Source organism: Chrysemys picta, chromosome 4, assembly GCF_011386835.1.
Source record: "Chrysemys picta bellii isolate R12L10 chromosome 4, ASM1138683v2, whole genome shotgun sequence".
NCBI classification, from domain to species: domain Eukaryota; kingdom Metazoa; phylum Chordata; order Testudines; family Emydidae; genus Chrysemys; species Chrysemys picta.
The window spans coordinates 129,851,053-129,874,582 of NC_088794.1; the positions used below are offsets into that span (position 1 = coordinate 129,851,053).

The 23,530-nt window shown below is 40.1% G+C and overlaps 1 long non-coding RNA gene across 1 annotated transcript; it reads right to left on the reverse strand.

Annotated features, from left to right (window-relative positions):
* Window positions 1–1,679: 1,679 nt before the first annotated feature.
* LOC101931156 (uncharacterized) lies at window positions 1,680–21,755 on the reverse strand. The gene is made up of 4 exons (XR_256680.3): window positions 21,581–21,755; window positions 13,093–13,215; window positions 7,887–7,976; window positions 1,680–6,928 (listed from the first exon to the last, which is right to left on the reverse strand). It is a non-coding gene; the product is annotated as an uncharacterized LOC101931156 (long non-coding RNA).
* Window positions 21,756–23,530: the final 1,775 nt, after the last annotated feature.

The window sequence follows — 23,530 nt, forward strand, 5'->3', positions numbered from 1 at the left end:
TATAATTTCACATACAATATTGCCACACATATTTTACCAGGACAATAATGATCAGCAAATTATGCGTTTTCAAATGATACCTCACAATGCATATTTTGTACAAAAATTTGTCATAGTCTTGTAAAAGGGGTGAACTTAAAATATCCAAGATTCAAAAGCTATCCAAAATTAAAAAGCTGTTTGAGGGAAAGGTGTCCTGAATAACTGAGAATCAGGAGCTACTCAATTCTAATCCCAGCTCAGATACTGGCTTTCTCTGTGGCTCTGGGCAAATCACTTGATCTCTCTATTTCTTTTTCACCATCTGTAAAATAGGGTTAATAATACCTACAGCACAGGGGCGTTGTGAGGATTAATTAGTTAGGGGTCAATTGTGGCATTAAGCCACAGTCTGTTGAACAGAGAGTTCAGAGGAGCGCCTGGGGGCATTGTGCTTCTGGGAGCTCTGGGAGGGCAAGTTGCTGTGCAACCCTTGGAGAGCATGTGGTGTATGTAGCTGCTATGCTGATCAATGCCATGGCCCTGCCCCCAACTCCCAGAACACTGTAGCATTGGCAACAGCACAGATATGTAGCAGTCTTTGCATGCCATACTGTTGTTTTGTCTGCCCCCTTCGTACATTCACAAAGTGAGGAAGACTTATATTGCTCCTTTGCACATGAGACATTAATGTTTATAAAATCACTGAAGATAAAAGACCATCATTGCTATCATTAGAGATTCTGTGCTTGGTGGAGAACAAGGAGAGATGGATCTTTGGTTTCTGTTTAGCTTTGTTTATTTATAAAGTGGTATAAGGTGGCCTTAGTGTAAATGAGGATCAGGCACACTTATTTTAATGTGATCTGCTCTATATTTTTCTTCGTGAGTTTAAAAACAAAGTGGTGGATTTATGACAGAGGGAAAATGATGAATGAAAAAGAAATCGGAAAGGTCCATAAGAGCAGTACTTTCCCTCTGCTGTCTGCTTCAGTAGCCAAAATTCTTCAGCTTAATACCAACATTAGAGGTGAGGTATCTCCAGGCCTGGGAACCCAAACTTCCTATACATAATTGGCTTGTCAAGAGTGCATTACCACTGAAAATGTTAGTTTGGTTTCTGGTGATCTTTTCTGTTCCCTTTTTCACTTTACCTCTCTCCCTGGAGAGAAGATTAAAACCCAGTTTGGTTTTTGGGGGCTGTGCTGGCAGCAACTGGAGGATGAACGTTATACTAAAGTTACTACTTATTCCATCTGCTTTCTGCATAAAACAAAACACTGATAAGTAGGCCCAGGGCCCACCCATTATAGAAAAACCCAACAACAACGAGGTAAACTCCTTTTTCTTGGGGAAAGAGAACACTGCAGGGAGGGTTGAGTCGGCATATGCTGTCTAATATATGAGAAATCTTGGAGCCCTGATATCCTTAATCCCCACCACATAAGTGTATAAAATTTCACAGCTAAGCTGCCAGAAAAGCCAAGACCACACCAGGAAAGCCGTCTGCTTACAAGAAGATACCTGCCAGGTCTTGTCTGCCAAAACCTGGACTAATGAATGAATACACAATATCCCAATCAATCAAACTGGATTTGTCTTTGCCCCAGGTCTAGGTGAGGTCTGGTATGAGGTGACCATAACTGTCAAGCATGCAGTAGTTGTGGCCAAGAAACTGTCTGTACGTTTATGCATTTATCAAGGCAGAAATGAATAGAAGGCTTTATTTTTTAATCAAATGTATTATACACACATGCATACACTGTGTATATTTATATATACACGTATAGTTATATGCAGAGAGTTATATGTACACACACACGTATATAAATGCACACCACACATTTTATAGATGATTCTATGCAGATGAATACACATACATACATAAAATATACATAACACACACACATAGCTATTCCTTTGTCTTCCTTCTCCAAGTTGTTCTTGTTCGGCGGGATTTTAGTCTTGCATATGATTTTAATACAGGCACAAGGAATATGATGACATTAAGTATTGAGAAACAACAAACCACAGCTTTCTTTTTTTAACTGCAGTGGGAACATTTGTGTCTAGAGTATTAATTCTCCATCCCAGTCACTACAGTCTGTCGGGTAAATAGACTGTGTTTTAATAGATGTGTAAATACGTATTTGAATGACAGAGTGCAAAAGAAAAGTGGCAGAGAGGTAAAAATAGGGTAAAATTTACATAGTATCTACAGTCACATTAGAGATTCTAATGGCTATTGTAATGATGAAGGAAGCAACCCCACAAACACCAGCAATATAGTGCTTACTACTATCCCATTATGACTGCACCCAGCAGTAAGCATAACATTTGACAATAAGAGGATCTGGCCCATAGGTGGTACATTTTACCTTCAGAACAAAAGTATACATAGGCTGATTACTGTTCCACACTTCACAAGCAGCATTGCATTCTGGGTGCAGTTCAGGAAGCAGAGTGAGTCAGAGATTGGACTGAGGAAGAATAATTGATCATAGATTGGTCTTCCTGGAGATATTCCAGTGAACTGAAAGCCCCCAGAAATGGGGTTGGATAGCACAGAGGATTAACAGTAAAGTACCTCTCATGTAAGTTCAAAACTAGCTTAGGTCTTTGTGTCTAGGTCCTGTGTGTAATGAAGATACAGTACTCAGCACAAAATGGCTGTTTTGGTGTTGACGTTAACAGTAGTGATTTATGGCACAAAGTTTTGGGGATGCAGTACCCACTGACTCCTAGTTACTGCCTTTTGAAAATTCCTTTTGGTTGCATCTGTCAGGCCACACCTTTTCCACCATCCCTATTGGCAGGAATGGATCCTGACATGTTGAATTTGATCTCCTTTGAAATCGGATGGTGAGTTCACTCCTCTTTTACTGCAAAATGTAATGCAATGCAAAATGTAATGCAAAAGCTCAATGTATGGCCCAAATACCTTGCACATTTAGGGGATTTTCAAAAGTTCTCAGCATTGGCCTAACTCTGCCCCCTGTTGAAGTCAATGGGAGTTTTACCACTGATTTTAATTGGAGCAGTTTGCCCAGTGCTAAGCACTTCTGAAAATCCCATCCATAGTCCTTAAGTCAAAATTTTCAAGCATTGTTTCACAACAGTTATATGAAATACCAAGTATTTTAAAAAATACTTAAAATTGTCTTCAATCTTTAATGCTGCATTAAGCCTACAGAGAATATCCTGTCCTACATGGCAAATTCCATTGAATAACACTGAGTTCCTGTAAAATGAACACCCTTTCTTCAACAGACATGGACTTTTAAGGAGACAGGCAAATACAGTTATTCCAGTGACTAGCAAACTGGGTTAGAACTTAGGATATGTGGGTTCAATTCTCTGCTCTGCCAAATAGTCCTCTGTGACCTCGGGCAAGTCACTTTGTCTCTCAGTGAGTCAGTTCCCCATCTACAGAATGGGGATAATAGAATTCCCTGCCTCACAGAGTGTTGTGGGTATAAATACATTTAAAAATGTGAGCTAGTCAGATACTATCACAAGGCAGTGGGCTGTATAAAAGTGTCCTTGATAGATCTATATTCTTAAAGTGGACATTACATTTCTTAGAGCAGTACATTTCTTACATACAGTATGTATAGTACACAATATCCCTTTGACTTCATTGGCCATTTGAACACTAGTGCATGGATTTGTACTAGCTTCTTTGACATTGTATTGGATCCCAAAGCTCCTGTGGAATCATCTGAGAGCATGCTTTCATATTAAACAGAGGGTCTATTCTCCCTTAACTAGTCACGTGTAACTGCTATTAACATTAATGAGATTTATGCATATGAATCAAAGGGAGAATAGACCCTTAGGGTATCATATGGATAGCCCTGCAATGTTGCGTGAGTTTCAGAAGGAGTTTGTACAGTATGGCACATATTCTAATGGTTCCATTGACTTTGTATCACTTAGGTTGCTGGCCCTAATATGACGTTAATAGAAACTGTCTCATAATAAGTTCCTAATTGTTTGTGTGATACTGATGCATACACTCTATCTTACATATCTCTGCTTCCAAACTACTATCATGCACTCTCATAGGAATAATATAGCAATGACCATATCAGATGACCTCTGCTTCATGTTAGCAGTACTCATAAATCCTAATCTGGCAAATTCAATCTCTGTTGGCACCAGAAGGACATTTTAAATCTAGATGCTGCAATCCTGGGTCTCAGAGAGAAGAGTATTAAAGTAGCGCTGATACAGCTATCAGATCAAATACACTTTCTATGATTCTGCCTGGGATGGATTAAAACATAGGGCCCTGTGATCAAAGGGCAGGGAATGAAAGCAATAGACTTGTCTGTCCTCTAGCTGCATAAACTCAATGTGTTTGCATCTTTCTTTTCTCAGAGTGCACTGTCTAACACACTATGTTTGGGACTGCAGGTGATGTTTCCAAAACTACCTGTATTATGCAAATGACCTGCTAAAACAACTGAAGCGTCTGATCATTTTCAGTCTGAAAATGGAACAATCAAAACTATAGAAGCTGAGAGGCAGAGCAGTTCCCTGCAATTATCTCTTTGGAAGGAATACATTGATTTGACATTCCTAAGAAGTCACAAACATCTGATTTCATAATATAATTTGTGGAAGTAAAAAAAAAAAAAGGCAAGTTAAACATTTGCCTACGCACATCATGTTTACATGTGTTCAAAGAACTTTCTAAAAACTTTGTAGTCTCACCCAACTGCATCATTTTTAAGGCTTGTTCATTGTCATGGGTTTGTAAACAAACTCACAAGCACATTCAAACTCAGCTTGCTTTGCTTTTGGGGATCTCTTCATAGTTCAACACCTTTTCTCTGGATGTTTAATAAACGTACAGATGCAAAAAAGGACAAAAAATAGATTTTTTTCCCATAGGACACATGAATATAGCATTAAGCAAAGTCATTTTTGCATGTATCCTCAAAACTACATGAAGGTAAAATAGATGCAATCTGCATTTCTGCAGTGTATCAGATCATTTTGTAGAGAGTGGAGCAACTCATTTGCAACAAATAAATCATCCAATGAACTTATTCTCTTTTTTGACTCATGAAATATCAACGCGCAAAACTCAATTTTCACAAAGATTTTTGTTATTAAAAATTATTCATCTCAGACTTCTTATCACATCCCCCCTCATGCCCTCCACTTCTCCAGTAATGCCAGCCTCAATGCCTTGTTCATCCACTCTTCCACAACTGCATCCTTTGACAAGCCCCCAGCTCCATGCATGGAAGGGCCTCCTATGTCCTACCCATGAAGCCACTAGTCTCTTCTCACTCAAATCCTTTCTTCAGACTCTTTTTCTTTCCTTTTGCCAACAAGAATTGAGTCCAAGATACAGCTAAAGCACTGTAATTATCCCTTACTATGGGCTTCCCACTTTCTCCTGCCTATTATATAGCTGCTTTCTTAGAGTATAAGATCTTCAGAAAATGCACTATGTACAACAAGCAAGCACATGCACAGTTTGCAGCATGTCAGTGATCCCACTGAACTCAATGGAAACAATCACATGTTCAAAGTTACGTCTGAGCCTAAATACCTTGCTGAATCAAGGCCAAAATGAAGAAGGTAAACATTCTTTAGCTCTCTCTGGATTGATTATAAACAATTTTCCCCAAAGTCACAATTAAGGATTCAAGATGTATGACTTTGTTATGATTGCTTAGATAAGTCACCTGGTATTGTTTCTCAATGAGCAGGCAAGCATTTCCTAGTCATGCATACTCATGCATGCAAATAGATGCACATGACTTTGAAATTCATTTCCCACATTCATGCTAGTAAAGCTCAGATGCGTGAATGTTTGCAGAATCTGAACACAAGAGTGGGTATGAGCATAGCCAAAGAGATTGCACTGAAGAATGTCAGTGAATATCTGTAAGCATTCTTTCAAAATATTCACCCAGCATTAAATATATGCCTTATATAGGCCAAGCCTTAGAGCCTCCAGCTTTCGAGTGTAAATGGGTCAATTGGGCTTTTAGTAACACACATCAGAGTTAGGGGGTGGACCAAAAGAGTTCAGAAAACCACAAAGTAAATAATAATAATTCATTGCATTTTCATTTTCAAAGCACTTGAGAAACCTTATGTGATGTACCATAATTTGTATTATCCCCATTTTGGAGATGGGGAAACTGAGGCAGAAGAGCTTTGTAAGGCTACTAAGGGAGGAGTAAGCATCAGAGCTGGGATTAGAATGTCGGAGTTCCTGGGCACTAGAACTATGCTCTGCTCTGCCTGTCCTCTCAAATATCTATGTGTAGCATGGGTACTTTAGTTTGTCATCATCCACTAACAAAAGACTCCCTCTTGCCACATCCTCAGTCATGTGACTTCCAACCATTGCTAACAGCCATTTGGATCAATTCCAGTCATTTGGACTTTAGACATGAGTTTGGGGTAGAAACTGCATTGGCTAATGAATGGATGAAAATAGAGAATCCATACTAATTTTAACAGAGTTGTCAGCAACCTTTGATACCACTGACCATGAGCTTTTGTTGGTACTTTTGAAACCAGTAGGAGTGAAGGGAGTTGCTCTAAATTCATATCTTGGCAGTCTCAAGGGTGGTTTTGGGCAATTGCTCCTATGCCCTGGAGGCTCTTTCACGTGGGCAAGGATCCATTTTATTACACCTTTGTCTATGAGACTGAGAGAGAGAGATCATGGGACAATGGGTGTAGCTTTTGAGGCAGAAAAGGTATCTTCTTCTGAGCTAATCTTCTCCAGGGTTAAATTGTTTTAACAACCTGATTAAATTGTTCAAGCAGTGGGTTGATGGGCAGTAAAATATTCCTCCCACACATGGGAAGCTAGCAGTGTCCAAGTGTTCAGAAGAATCCACAGTTTTCCAAACTGATTCAGCCCTTCTCTTTTTTCCAGTGTCTTCAGTAACATGCTGGGAAAGAAGTGAGACTGCAAACCAAAGAGAGAACTGCTGCAATTAAATATAATTTTAAATAGCATGAAATTAAGTAAACCAGAATGAAAAAATAAACAGAAGCCCCAAATTGTGATTGGAGCAAGTCTCCTGGCTTCAGCAGACGTATACGTAAAAGATATTTGCCTCAGTCTCCCTTTGCCTGAATTCTTACTGTTAGCTTTAAAGAGTGTGTGAGAGAAAGAGAGAGAAGTGTATGGAAATCAATGTTTCAGCTTTCACAAATTGACATTTAATGAAGAGTTTGAAAAGAACCAACCTTTCATGCCCCACAGAATTATTGAAAAAGATCTTCTGTGTTTGCAACCTTGTTGGCAGTCGGGCTGTCTTGGGCAGCAATAATTTTCAGTCAAAGAACTGCCATAAAAGCCTGAAAACCCACAGAACTAATAGAAACCAGGCATAGAAAGTGAAGACTAAACCAGGAATTCATAGGCAGAGGCTTCCAGCTTGGTTCAGCTGTGTGAGGTCTGGCTGAGTCACGCACTGCCACAGCTTGGACTGGTACATGTAGCTTAGCACCAGAATGAAGGACTTGGCCTGTGTCGACTAGGTCTAGGCTCCAAACACTTTCCTGGTGTGTTTTCATCCAAGGGTGCATATTTGCCAGCAGTTTCCCTGCCTGCTAAGGAACATCCCTGTTTTTAATTCTCTGCCCCTCTATGTTTAAATTCCCATAAATATCATGGGAATTAATTTGTGTGTGTCCCTGTTCTAAACTGAGGTAGTGCTATGTATGATATATCTTTATGCTTTCAGAGTCTTTATGGTGTATAAATCAGTCACTGTGGACTGCTAACAGGTAAACCTTTAGGGAGTGCTACAAGAAGAGTAGTGAAAGAAGACATGCTGGGAAATGCGGGGAAGAACATAGGTATGATTGCATTAACATATAAACATGGACCGAGAATAATACCAGTATGAGTCACTTACCCAGGAGAAAACAGTTCCGGACATTGGCTTCCAGGTTTTTTGTCTTTGTAAACAAATGTTGATAGATATTTTACATTAAATACTATTCATCTGTCAGGAAGAGGGGGGAAAAACAAAAGAAAAAGAAAACTGTTGTTGTAGCTTATTAAAAAACCAGAGAAGCCCCGTTCATGTAATCCTTTGCAGTTAGATCATATTTTGTCTGTTCTTAGAAATGGATCTAATTAAGTTTTTCACACAAGGATAAAACCAAATGGGATTGGTAGGTCACAATTTTTGAGGTTACACAATTGTCTCCGGCCAAAACTTCACTTTTCACCACCAGCCTGTGAGCTTGATTCTGCAGTCCTTACTCAGGCAACATTCCCATTGGAGTAAGAGCTGCAGGAGCAGGTAATGTTTGCTAGTGGACCAGCCAGCTGTTCTCCGTCATTGTCTGATGCCCAGGTGAGTGCTGCATGATTCTCAGGCCTCCTTGCATGATTTAGCGCTCTAAAACCACTGCAGTAACAACAGGATGAAATATACAAGTGGAAAAAATAAATGAGATAATATATATGTTTGTGAACTCTGTAAATGCACATGCAGAAGGAAACCACTTAAATAGGAGGGCATGTGAAAGAGGATTTTATATCTAAATCCATCTATCTATCTATACACATACACATACACACACACACACACACACATAGCTTGAATATAAAAGAAACAAATGGATATAGTCAGCTTTACCTGCAGACATTTTCAATGGGTGTATATTAGGTAAGACAGGGTGTGGGTTTTTTACCCTAATGCGAGATATAGCCTGATAAAAGGCTGGACCAGGAGCCAGGGAAGGAGCTGGAAGCTTAAGTTTGGCTCTGCTACTAACTCACATGATAGCCTCAGGCATATTTCTTAAACTTGTTGTGTCTCAGTCTCTTAATCTGTAAAACTGGGATGATAAATACCTACCTCACAGGGTATTTTGAGGATAGGTTCTAACTGGGCACAGATGGATGGAAGGAGTGTAAGATGCTCTCCTCCTCTTAGCACATCTGTGGCAGGTAAGAGGTAGTCACGGACCTGGTGCTTTATTAATCCATTGATGAGTGTTTGTTACGTACGCCTCTTCCTTGTGCTGATCTATGTAGGATAGGAATTGCCACAACTAAGAAGGCATGGTTCTTTAGCTCAAGCTCTAGCAGCTTAAACTCTTTAGCTCTGGAAGTCCCTGGTTCAGTCCCCAGAGTGTCAGCTAAGATGGTGACAATCACGTTTACACTCTATGAGCACAAGAAGAGGTAGAGTTTGAGCGCCAGACACTCCAAAGGGGTGAAATGGCAGTAGGTCGGCTTCCTTCCACACTTGCTGACGTGGGAATAGAGCACATGCAATACTCCCCCAAAAAGAGGGGAGTATCGCATGCTCCTGCCACTCCACCTTTGTCCATGCTCCTGCCACTCCACTGAAAGCATTATATCATCCTTGTATGCTTCACAGGTACAATGCCTCTGGGGAACTTTCCTTGGTACAGTGACACCTCTACCCAACCTTCCTTTTTCCTAGGGTAGCTGTGGTCCATAATGCAACAATAGGACCCTTAGTGTTTCTATAGCTCTTTGAAAATAGACGGTGCTACATAAGGCCCTGATCCAATGGGAGTCCTCTCATTGACTTGAATGGATTTTAGATCAAGCCCAGCGTGCTCAGTATTATTAATGAACAGAAAAGGCTCATATTGATTCCACCTCGTTACCCCATTGGCATTGTTACAATTTTTCCACGTGATCCTGCTAAACATTTCTCACCAGCCTATAGTGATTTTCAGTTGCAATTCATCAATAGACAGATGGACTAGTGAAAAAAATCTCCTAAAATCAATAGGCCCATTGTTGTAGATTATTGGTAGAAATTAGAGATGGGCCCAAACAGAAAACCCAGATCTAAACTTTCTGAAACTGGGGATGTCTGGATGCAGATACCGACCTGAACTTTTTCGCTGGCTCCTATCTATCTGACTATCTCCTATATCTACAATAGGCACAAGTAAAATTGCAGACCCAAGCACCCTTGAGCTTTGGGAATGCTTGAGATCCCAATTGAAATTGCATCATTTACCTTCATCTCCAGTAATAAATTTAGAATTTAAGAAGTTAAACTGTTTTCTTTTAGTTTCAAAACAGCAACAGAAACGGCCAGGGTAATCACTTCAGCATCTTTTATGTCTGCTAAGATTTACAAACCTCAGAGAAAGCTGATTGGAAGGAATGACCGTCTCTGGGAGAGAGAAGATGAATAAAAAGAATGCCAATATTTCATGTAGGGTTAGGAACAAAAAGCAAATCTGAATTGATGAAGGGTAAACCTCGAAAGTTTGGAGTTTTTGGAAGTTCAGTTTAGATGAGAACCCAAAATTGCAGCTGGTTTAAATGGATGCTCCAAAGCATGTGTGATTTTAAAGACTAAACAGGCATGGCAGAGCTTTCCAGGCTTGCTGGGATATTAACAAAGTTGGAAAATCGAGTTATGGCCAAATCAGACTTTGCTTAGATCAGTTAAAGGGTGTTCATATTAGTTAGAGTCATAGAGTTCAAGGCCAGAAGGGACCAGTAGATCATGTGTATATGTATATGTCCTCCTGTATATCACAGGCCACCAACACCACTCAATGCCCACACGCTAAACTCAACAACAGAAATGAGACCAAAATATCACAGACCACAGAAGAATAGGCTATTGGGTGCCACTGACAGAGAATAGGAGGGGCCGAGGTGCACCAGTGCTCAAGGCCCCCCAAATGGCAGGGAAATAATTAAATGAGATATATCCAGATAATTCTGGCAAGTTATTCACATCCACACACACAGAGGAAGGCGAACCCCCCACAAGGTCACTGCCAATCTGACCTGGGGAAACTTCTTTCCCTACTCCACATATGGCCATCAGCTAGACCTGAGCATGTGGGTAAGAACCAGCCAGCCAAGCACCTGAGAAAGAATGCTTAGTTCTACCTCCGAGCCTTGTTCCACCCCACTCAATGTGCCATTTCCAGCCATGGCCATCCCTGATGCTTCAGAAGAAGGAGATAAAACAAACAAACAAAAAATCCTCTCAGAATACACTGGAGGGGGGGGGGGGAAACATCTCTTCCTGACCTCTGCTAATGGCCAGCTGAGACCCTGAAGCTTGAGCTTTATGAACAAAGGATTGGGTGTATTTTGGTATTTGGACCAGTTCTTATCTTATTTGGCCACCCTTATGAAGAATGCCCTTAGAATTCATTCTATAGAGCTGAAAACTCTGGGGCTTCCTGGGGATCAGGGTGGCATGATGGTCTCTATTTGTCTGGCTTGCCCACAGAGTTTTTCAGGATAGTTTGCAATTCAGCACAGAAGACTTTTTACACAAGTGAGAAAACTCTAAAGTCAGCAAAGGGCTTTTTACCAAAGTCAATCCAAGTATTGAGAACTCTTGTTCTTTTCTAGTTCCAGATCTTTTAAAACTCTGTTTAAAAGTGGTTTCAACCTTTTTCCATCTTTTTATACTCTTTCACTTTGGATCATTACGTATGCAAACTGCAGAGTCAAGCTGAATATCAAGCATGTGGGAGTTTTTAGAGTTAATTTTTTTCAGTGGTAAGGGGTGATTTTGTTGGGTGTTGGTCACGTCTATGGCAAAGAACTTAATGACACAGTACAGTGCATATTGCATTCTTGAGGGTGAAATGGTTCTAAAAGATAATAAAGTTAATAAGGCTAAACTGAGCCAGGTTAGTATCTGGACTGATATTTGGGATGGTTCTTATTTTGTCTGGACATCCAACCTTAAGGTGCAACATGTGCCATTCTATGAAGCTAGCTGGCTGCCACATTGTCCAATACAAAGGAAAGGGACAGGTGATTTCCCCATGCTCTTCCTTCCTCTCTTGTCCCTATTTGGAGTGACTAGCCCCATGTAGCATTTGTGGCTACATGAGTACAAAGACTGTAGTTGTACCTGGCCCCTGCATGGGTAAGAAAATGGGAAGGAAGAGGCTGTATGTGGCCTCCCCCACTCTACACACAGGGACAAGCACAAACTTGACTTATATTTACCTGGCTATTCTGAGTCCATTGAGAAGAAAAAGCCTGCAGTGGTTTATTCTGGTGACCTTAACACACACTATGTTAAACCCAATAGGATTTTTTCCCCCAGGAAGTTTCATGGTTAAAAAACGAAAACAAAAAACTGCTTAGTCCCACAGCCTTGAGAGCCAAGATATTCACACACTGTATAGGCCAAATCTTGAAGGGCTATATGACACATTTCTGCTGCCTGAGGACACCCGAACATCCACACATGCACTGCACAGAAAACCGCTGCGGCAGCTGTCCCCATTACCCCATGGAGGGAGTTGGTAAGACACCGATATTTTGGGGCCATAGCCAGTGTCTTTGAAAAGAACATGAAAGCACAAATGCCAGAGAAGTAATGGAGAGTACTGGGCAATGTCCACTACCCCTCCCTCAACACCCTGTGGTGAGCTAGCTAGAGGCCCGGTTTGTGGCTTTGAATGCCTTGGAGCTCTTGGGATCAAGGATTCCTTTCTTCAGGCTTGTGGTGCTTCAGAGCATTTTCCACAGAGCAAATCTTTTTTACACAAGCTTTGCCCCACATCTCAGGATTTTAGCCTGTACTGATTAGAAGACAATTTTCCCTGTGAGAGAAAAATACATCCGAGTTTTTTTTTTCTCTAGACATAATTTTTGTTTTAAACCAGTACAAAATATTTTCAGAGTTTTGCATAAATTCACATTTCAGTGGCATGAGTGTAAGTAAAGCAGAAAGCTTGCACACGTCCAGCAGCAGTAACTTCTTACCTACACTCAACTGGGTATTTTAAAACGAAAAGTTCGGGTGTCTTTTACAATAGCAAAACCTTTTAATGGCACCAGAGAGGCAGGGGAACTTCACCAGATAACTAAATCCATTGATCTCTAATCCTTTGGGCCATACTTACTCTGGAAGAGTTGCATGAATGGCTTCGATCCAGAACCGCATGCTGCCAAAAAAACGCTTAGTACGTTAGCAGCCAACAAAAATGTAAGAGGTCTGCTCGGCATGTGGGAACAACATAAAAAGAAGTGGCTTTTTAGCTTAGTCTGACAAACGTCAGCATAGAACGCTGATATTAAAATGAAATGGCAGAAATTCTCAATCATATCTTGGATGCAGGGGGACTTACGTGTGCTAATTAAAAGGGACGGGGTGGCACTCTAGGCTGCTCTGTTGTAAGTTTCTTCTCAAGTACTTCAGTTCAAAACCTTCCTCAGGGAAGAAGCTGCTATTAATGTGCATTTCTTGCAGGCTGAAACATTAAAATTAGAGTTCCATTGAAGGCAGATGCATTTCTTCTGTTTAGGCACAAATACAGCAGTCATTCATATCAAACATCAATTATTCTCTTTCTCAGTGGCAACTGGATATTAAGGAACTATGAACAAATTATCCAAATATATTTATGGGTCTATATTAGTACCCATATACAGACATATCTTAATGCATTTCACTTCTTCTCTATAAGTATCACTAAAATGTAGATAACAACTAGCATCAGAAATAGGAATATGTTAAATAAATGGTCATGTCGTGCATTATACATACATTGATAATCTTATAGAAGAAAAGGCAGCAGCTCTTGAATGTAGTGTTTTCAAAGCACCAGCTGTTAAACTGTTGTTAAATAATAACATTTGCACTTGGTATTTTTTGTTACTTTTTTGTATTACTGTATATCTATTACATATGAAGTAGTTGCTATATTTCAATTTACTGTAGCATTATAGATGTGTATGCACACAGACATATATCATGTATACACTATATGTAAGTTACTTTAACCTTCAGTTTATCGCATTTGTATTCTTTCAGGCAAATTCTAAGTTTGTGACAGCAGTCTTGCAAACAAAATTATTTATAACCAGAAAAATCAGTGAGCCAGATTTTCAGCTACAGCTGAAGAAAACCCAGCACAAGTCAAACGTGGATGTGTGTATCCTATTGGTGTGCCATAAAGATCCCCTTTGCACATCTGCAATCCTCAGGCCATAGTGTTCAGGGCTGTATAAATTACTGCTGTGTCAGGGTTGGTCTATGCTATGCTTGTTGGCTTTACATGATCAAAACTAGAGGTAGGGATCAGCAAAATTTTGGGGTGTCTTGGGCACCTCACATCCAGCAACACCCCCTAATCTGGCAGCCGTGGAAGGCACCATGGTTCTATGCTGCTAAAGGCTCCCACTTACACTGGGGTGACCTCAGAAGGCCAGACAAACTGGCTCTTCAGACAAAGTGGCTATAGGGATTTGGTCCAGAATTTGTGTAAGCAAATGGCCCTTGCATGTGCAAATCATCTCTTTGTAGGCACAAATGCTGTCTGTGGGAGCTAATTCAGGGGCCACAATTGGGGGAGGCCTTGGAAAATTCTACTCTGTATATGAGTTTGTTAGCTGCAGTGAATTCAATGGAAGTTTAATCCTCTCAACACATCCCAGGACGCATTCAGCAACTTGCAGCGTGGGCTCTACCGGTGTTATTTTCAGACATGCAGAGCACTCACAAATCACACTGAAGTCAGTAAGAACTGTAAGCACCTTTGAGAAAGAGGTCATCTACCTGTTCTTCATTTGGATTAAAGACAATGCACAATGTAAATCTACAATATTAATAGCCCATATATAGAATGACTGCATGTACTTATTTTTCTGTACTATTGAAAAACCAGACAACAATCTCCAATCCTTATTCTAATAGCTTCCTTTTTTTTAGTTTACACTAATAAGATATTACAATATCCTCTGTAAGCCAGAGGCAGTGATAGAATGCGCTCCAGTTCTTCATGTTCTCCCATAACAGAGCACAATGGAACACTGGCACCAGGAATCAAGTACATTCAATTGTGTAATATCCTCCCAGAGCCAAGTCCTGCTTCTCTTACTCATGAAAAAATCCTGTTTAATTCAATGGGCATTTTGCCTGAGAGAAAGGAGCAACAGAGAGCCCTCACTGGTACTCATCATGTATTTCCCTGCAGAGAGGCCAGAACATATAAAATGCTGAGTTCCCGCTGCTCAACCTGAGACCTATAGGTCTACCCCCTCATAGGGGAAATTTGATTATATGAAGAAAAATTAAGCATGTAATAAAGAGCATTGTGCAAAGGATTTTTGATGAGCCTTCTTTCTGCTCAGCAATTAGAAGCGTTAAACATAGAGCTTCAACCAAAACACTTCCTTTTATAAACTGGATTTTATTTTTAAGCAAGGTTTTTTTTGAGCTTCAGTAAATAATATTAGATGCTTGTGAAAGTAGACTATGTAGAAGCAACATGGGCCAATCTACTTTGTTTGCCCAAAACGTACACGTTGCCAGGAAAGCTTTTCTCTATACAGCAGTGTGTCTGATTTGCAGGCCTTTAGAACAACCTGCCCTTTCCTGTCTAAGATGAGATTTTAGTCTACTACGTGAATGATAGCTCTTTTGTTTTGTTTTTTAACTCTTTAACAAAGCTTCAGGGGTATCAAACTGGCCTCTTGGAAATGTTGGGGATTTTTACTCCTTTCTTCTGATTACACTGGTCTACAATTTTTGAGAAGTCGTATGCTTCAGAGATAAAATGTGCTATTTATTATGTATTTTGATGTGCTGAATTCAAATATGACAATTAAAACAACTGATTGGCTACTGTTTCTAAGATATTTAAGTTTTTACATTTTATGTCTATCTATATTGTGTAGATAGTAGAGTTTTAATTATAAATTGTAAACCTAGGTCTTTTCATGTGTTTATGGTTGCTTTACATCATAATATTTCACCTGTCCTGTTTATGTAACACTTTAAAAATCAGCAAAAGGGTTATATACATAAAATGTATTATGAAACAAAAGGCAAAAAACTATTATGTACATAGTTTAGTCCTATTCAGTGTCTACTCGGCGCTTCTTGGCTTGTCTCTTGTATTCATTAAATGGAGGATCTCTTGTCACTGTCCAGCAATAGTCTGCAAGCATTGATGGGCTCCATTTGCCCTGATAGCGTTTCTCCATTGTTGCAATGTCCTGGTGAAATCGCTCGCCGTGCTTGTCGCTCACTGCTCCGCAGTTCGGTGGAAAAAAATCTAGATGAGAGTGCAAAAAATTTATCTTTAGTGACATGTTGCAACCAAGGCTTTTGTATGCCTTGAGGAGGTTTTCCACCAACAACCTGTGGTTGTCTGCCTTGTTTCCGAGAAAATTTATTGCCACTAACTGGAAGGCTTTCCATGCCGTCTTTTCCTTGCCACGCAGTGCATGGTCAAATGCATCATCTCGAAGAAATTCATGAATCTGAGGACCAACAAAAACACCTTCCTTCATCTTAGCTTCACTTAACCTTGGAAATTTTCCACTGAGGTACTTGAAAGCTGCTTGTGTTTTGTCAATGGCCTTGACAAAGTTCTTCATCAGACCCAGCTTGATGTGTAAGGGTGGTAACAAAATCTTCCTTGATTCAACAAGTGGTGGATGCTGAACACTTTTCCTCCCAGGCTCCAATGACTGTCAGAGTGGCCAATCTTTCTTGATGTAGTGGGAATCTCTTGCATGACTATCCCATTCGCAGAGAAAACAGCAGTACTTTGTGTATCCAGTCTGCAGACCAAGCAAGAGAGCAACAACCTTCAAATCGCCACAAAGCTGCCACTGATGTTGGTCATAGTTTATGCACCTCAAAAGTTGTTTCATGTTGTCATAGGTTTCCTTCATATGGACTGCATGACCAACTGGAATTGATGGCAGAACATTGCCATTATGCAGTAAAACAGCTTTAAGACTCGTCTTCGATGAATCAATGAACAGTCTCCACTCATCTGGATCGTGAACGATGTTGAGGGCTGCCATCACACCATCGATGTTGTTGCAGGCTACAAGATCACCTTCCATGAAGAAGAATGGGACAAGATCCTTTTGACTGTCATGGAACGTGGAAACCCTAACATCACCTGCCAGGAGATTCCACTGCTGTAGTCTGGAGCCCAACAGCTCTGCCTTACTTTTGGGTAGTTCCAAATCCCTGACAAGGTCATTCAGTTCACCTTGTGTTATGAGGTGTGGTTCAGAGGAGGAGGAGAGGAGAAAATGTGGGTCCTGTGACATTGATGGTTCAGGACCAGAAGTTTCATCCTCTTCCTCTTCCTCGTCTGACTCAAGTGAGAATGATTCTGGTGCATCAGGAACCGGCAGTCCTTCTCCGTGGGGTACTGGGCGTATAGCTGATGGAATGTTTGGATAATGCACAGTCCACTTTTTCTTCTTTGACACACCTTTCCCAACTGGAGGCACCATGCAGAAGTAACAATTGCTGGTATGATCTGTTGGCTCTCTCCAAATCATTGGCATTGCAAAAGGCATAGATTTCCTTTTCCTGTGCAACCACTGGCGAAGATTTGTTGCACAAGTGTTGCAGCATATGTGTGGGGCCCACCTCTTGTCCTGATCTCCAATTTTGCAGCCAAAATAAAGGTGATAGGCTTTCTTAACCATAGTGGTTATACTGCACTTTTGTGATGCAAAAGTCACTTCACCACAAACATAGCAGAAGTTATCTGCTCTGTTCACACAAGTACGAGGCATCTCTGCTCACTTTGGCTAAACAGAAATGTGTCCCTTTGCAAAATCAAACACTGACAAATAAGAGAGCACGACACTGTATGATTTCTAGAGCTGATATAGGGCAATTTGTTCAGCAGAGTGATGTAAGCTTCGTTATGATTGCATCATCCATGACTTCTAGGAATAACATGATGCAATTCATATCATGTATGACGCAATACCAGCTTCAGATTGCATCATTCATTGTTTTGCCTAAAAAGCAAGTACTGTCCAAACCCAGTCATAGATTTATTCATAGATCCAGTCAAAGATGTATTTTAGTCATTTCTGGTTTAAATTGAGATTCCTTTCCTTTATAACTCACTTATCCTCCACCATTCCCAAGTCAAGGGTCGTATATACTGACCCAATAGCATATCTTGAAAACTAGAGCCAATCAACAATTTTAAGCATCATTTTCGTTCTCAGTGACCCAGAATTAGTAAAGTTTGACTACATTTATTTCAGAAGCATTTTGGCTGTAGAGCAGTGTTATTTAATCTAATCATAGTCCACATGGCTTGTTTGACCAGTTATTATTTCTGTTCTGATAAAATCTAAGTGCATCTATTGAGGCATGTATTCTAGATAATGATCCACCAGCCTTTGCTTTTTGGGACCCCAAGAACTGGCCTGTTGAGCAGACATTGATTTTGAATGGTAGAATAACTTATCAGATTTCTGGCAGAGGCACAGAGATGACGCTCCTGATTAGACTATGGACTCGACACACCTGAGTGCACAACCAATGACAATCCCCAGAGAACTTTCTTATGTTTTCACAGGTGGGCTTCAGCTAAATTAGTAATGGGATCATGTCTCTGATTCCTTTTTCCCTTCTGGCTTACCCAAAACACAGACATGGTATATTTGTCACTTTAGAAACTTTATTTTATATTTTCTGGAGTCCTGTTATAATGACTCCCATGTCTTTGCTGCCCTCTGCTCATGCAAGAACCAAAGCACTGACAGTTGACCATAAACATGTTAGTTTCCCATTAGCTGTTGGAATTTTAAAGCTGAAAAGTCCTCCTACTTCCTCCCCTCCCCACACTCCCCCCCCCCAAAAAAAAGTTTTTAAATTGAGGGTTCAGAAGGTCACACTGCAAACATATTCATGCCGATGCACTTTTCAACTCACGTTCCTTTAGAAATTATGGATGGTTCTTTTCACCTAATGATTTTTTCCACCAAATAAAACAGTGTAAAATCTATAGGCTTCAAGGAAGATTTCTGATCAGAGTTCTTCACAATAGATCTGTTCCTTCTGCAGTGGGACGCCAATATGCATCCCCATTGGACCTGACCCCAGACTCCAGCTGAATGCTTGTTCGGAGATACAAAAATAGGCATTCCACCCCTAGAGGCTCTATGTATGACTCATGGAAGGAATAAAGAGTAGACAACTTTTATTTGGAGAATTTTAATTAATAAATAACATTCCTCCTCTTTATCTTCTTTCAAGTTTAAATGAATAGTTCCAGTGGTAATAATAACCCAATTTCTGTATTTATAAAATACAGGCATGTACCATAACATCACATTTTGATGTAGATGAAGTACTCCATTTTTATAAAAAAATCAAATATTATCACTAAAGCTATTCATTAGCATTCAGAAGTAATTAAATATCCGCCGGGATTGCCATCTACTTGCTAAAATTACACAAACAAAAGTCTGAATGTTCCATTTTGTTTAGTTAAGGTGGGGGATATATGGGCTGGATCCTCTGAGCTCTGCTACAACCAGCTAACAGAAAAAATATTGGTCAGGCAGAATTGTCTAGTTTTGTAGTCAATTTCCAAAAAGATTTTTAATAGTTATGCAGTCAATGTTAAGGTGCTGGTTCCATTATAAAATCTGTGTTAGTGAAAGCAGCACCACCAGCTTCCTGTATGACTATGCTGTTAAACAGCCAACTAAATCCTAACCCTAGGTTAGTATTCTTAATTTCCACAAGGGAGTATAATAATAAGTTCTTCATTTTTTTTCTCTAAACTGGTGAACTGTGACAGAGTTATTTTGCAACTTAACAACTCTGCAAATTATTCTCATTTCCACTCTGGCATTACTCCTCACTGAGCTCATTTAACTAGTGTTAAGTGTAAAACACTTTAGCAAGGTAAGGTTTGTGTATCCACAAAGCTAGATTAATGCACAAGAGTAATTTCTGGCATTGGTTAAACATCTCTAGCACTGAACTTCAGGAAAGTAGGATTGATGAGTTGAACTATTAGGTGCTGAAGTGTAGAGCAAGAAGAGACGGCGTCTTTCTTGTGATAATTGAAATCATTTCAATTCATTTCCTTCTTGGTTGGACAGAAACATGTTTTCAATAGTGAAGAAATCTTGAGGGAATCCATTGACCTAACCAGTCATATAATGCAAGAAGTTAATGGACAAAAATGATATTCATCTTCAGTTTATAATAGCATTTTATTTCACAGAACTTAAACTCTACACAGGCAAAGTGTATTATAAGAGCAACCAATACACTGGTAGATATGTGACCTTTGTTTTATGTAACAATTATTGTGTCTGTGGCAAAATAAAATAAAAAAAACTAACATACATTTTGAGGCCAAGATAATAAATTATAAATTATGAAAATCTAAAGCACCAAACAACTTGTAAGCAACAGTCCTGTCTCTTAGCAACGAGCCAGGGAAAGCAGCTTGTTGATAGGAATAGAGCAGACAGAATTGTTTTGCAATGATTACCACCAAGGAACCAGGAACAACATTTTAACACCTGCCTCAGGGCACTTCTCCACCTAGCTATCCATCTCTCCAGTGGCCCACAAAACCTGGGCTGTGTGCCAAAAGGCTTCTGAGGCCTACCTCTTTACCAGAGCAGGCCCGCTGCAAAAAAAAAAAAAAAAAAAAAAAAAAAAAAAAGGACCCCAGAGGAAAGATCAAAGAGGTGGAGGTTCAGGTGTGTTGCACACTTGTGCCATGATTCTACTCCTTTAAATGCTTTTCTATAAACAATGTGTGATCATCAGTGTAAATGTTTATTTCCCCCCATCTCTGTCCTTTTAATGTTGTGTCTCATTTAAAGTCAGTGTTATGAATGAATGTGGACAAGTATTTGATATTGTGCCAACTTTTTGTTGTTGTTTTATTCTTAAAAATCCAGCATTCAAATCTGAAGTAAATGTTGCTTTCAAGAGCATAAAGTTATTGTTTCATTGCCAGACTGATCACAGCTGATTTCAATGCTGTGCAACCTGAATATCTCCAGAAATACATTGCAAGCACACGAAAGGTTTAAACGAGTCTGGGTTTTAGTAGGTCTCAGGCCCAACCTCTGAGGTGAGTTATTCTCCCAGGTGGAGTGACCTAGCCAGTGCAGGGAGGCTGTGGGGGGAAAGGGCAAAAGATAAGGAGGAAAGAAGAGGGAAATGTGGAACCCTGGGAGAGGATGGGTTAAGATGCAGAAGGAGAGAGAAAACAATGGACACAAAGGAGAGAAAATAAAACAGTATGGAGATAAAAAAAAGAGAATGAAAATGGGAGATGGAAGGAGAAAAAAGAATGGAGACATGGAAAAACAGAAAAAAAATCAGTAAGCAAATTTTATTTCCCCTGCAGAAATGAATGCAGCACAGAATGGCTAAAAGGATAATTTAATTCTGAGCAGCTGAAAACCTATCACTGACTTGTGAGACCCGGTGCTTCTTTCACTCTAAGTCCCAAGTGAGTCTGTGCATTGATCAAAGTCTGCAAGCCAGATTAGCCCATAACCCTCTCTATTCCCACATTATACCTGAATTAGTTAGGTGACGGGATAGCGTTAAACATATTTCCATCAACCTACCTCTACTGCTGTTGGCTGTAACACTTATTGGACCAAAGTGCCCAAACTTGCTAGGAATATGTGGAGGTGAATGGTAAGGCATTCATTTGGCAAGAAATTGGGGCCTAGAGGTCAAACTCCCACTGCAGAAAGTCCATTTTTAATTTGTCCCCTAAATAGACTGATTTCAGCTACATTGCTGAATATAAATGTTCCTGCAACATTAAACAAATACATCAGTTAACCCACCTCATTTTTTCCTTAAACAAAATCCTGATGGAATTGGTCGTTGTGTCCTCTAAGACTTTGAGGCTCACCAGGCAAAAGTGGGCTTTCTCCTTCACTTTTCTTTTGGGTGATTGAAGATGAAGTCCTGCTCACTGCACATCCTTATGTGAGAGAGTTTAACACAGTACCTCCTGGCTGTACAGTCCCAGCATGCAGCGCAGCACACTGGCAGTAGTTCAGCTGAAGACTAAAAATTTGGCTTAGTGACAGCAGAGCTGCCAAGAGTTGGCAACAAGAGACTCACAGGGAAGCAGCAGGCTGCTAAACCCTTTCACATTTTTAATTAGATCCACACACCCATGTCTTTGAGCTATCATAAATATACAGATGACATAGAGAGCATTATTTGGGGTAAAAAGAAAAAAAGAAAAAGAAAACTCTACTGTGGTCTATCTTACCTTATTAAAATAATTTACCTACAGCTAGTCTTTGGAACAGAGGGGAATAAAGAAAAGGGAATAGTGACATTTAGCTCAGATAAAAGTCTCTCTTTAACTACAGTAAATTCACCCTGCACACTGTAAACGCAGGTCCCAGGGATGACTGACACGCAGACTTATTTGCAATAGCATCACCAGGAGAGGGCATTATCGGCAACAACTGCAACATGTAATTTCCCAGCAGAGCTATACATTCAAGCCATAAGTATTCTTATGTGTATATCTTGCTATGATGTTTGTTGTTAAAACTATTTGTTTTCTTTCCCTTGTGCTGTGGTTACTATTTTACAAATACCTTGGTACATTCAAAGCCCCTCCTCCCCTCTTAACTCCATAAAGAGGCTTTTCTCATTCAATTCTTCTTTACCTTCTGACTTTCTTCTGCTCCTGTTCTCAAAATAATTATCACAGTTGGTTGGTTTGTTTAATCCTTTTTAAAGACTTTTTTAACAGAACAGTCTCGCCCATAGCTTGGTACTTTAATAGATTGGTTCACACCTTGCTTTTCTGATTTGACATTGGTGTGAGTTTACAACAGTAAAGGCTTTCTTGAAATACAATGTGTCAGTAACTGATGTCATCCTAAATGGACAGTCCAACTCATAGTGTCCAAGGCAATTGACATGTGGAGCAACAGTTCACATCTCCAGGAAGTTTTTGGAAAGTGTAGGGGACAATTTCCTGGTGCAAGTGCTGGAGGAACCAACTAGGGGCAGAGCTCTTCTTCACCTGCTGCTCACAAATAGGGAAGAATTAGTAGGGGAAGCAAAAGTGGATGGGAACCTGGGATGCAGTGACCATGAGATGGTCGAGTTCAGGATCCTGACACAAGGAAGAAAGGAGAGCAGCAGAATACGGACCCTGGACTTCAGAAAAGCAGACTTTGACTCCCTCAGGGAACTGATGGGCAGGATCGCCTGGGATAATAACATGAAGGGGAAAGGAGTCCAGGAGAGCTGGCTGTATTTTGAAGAAGCCTTATTAAGGTTGCAGGAACAAGCCATCCCAATGTGTAGAAAGAATAGTAAATATGGCAGGCAACCAGCTTGGCTTAACAGTGAAATCCCTGCTGATCTTAAACAGAAAAAAGAAGCTTACGTGAGCCATTGCGATGGAGGCATTCTGCAGGGGACACTGAATCACTGAGTCCCCTTCACCCTTCCCTTTCTATTATTGGAGTGGAATAATATGTTTGTTTTAAATCTGCTGCCTATTAATTTGATTGGGTAGCTCTTGGTTCCTGGGTTATGTGAAGGGGTAAATAACACGTTCTTATTCATGTTCTCCACACCATTCATGATTTTCTAGCCCTCTATCGAATCCCCTCTTAGTTATCTCTTTTTTAAGATGAACAGTCCCAGTCTTTTTAATTTCTCCTCATATGGAAGCTGTTCCATATTCCTAATCATTTTTGTTGCACTTCTCTGTACCTTTTTCAATTCTAATTATCTTTTTTTGAGATGGGGTGATC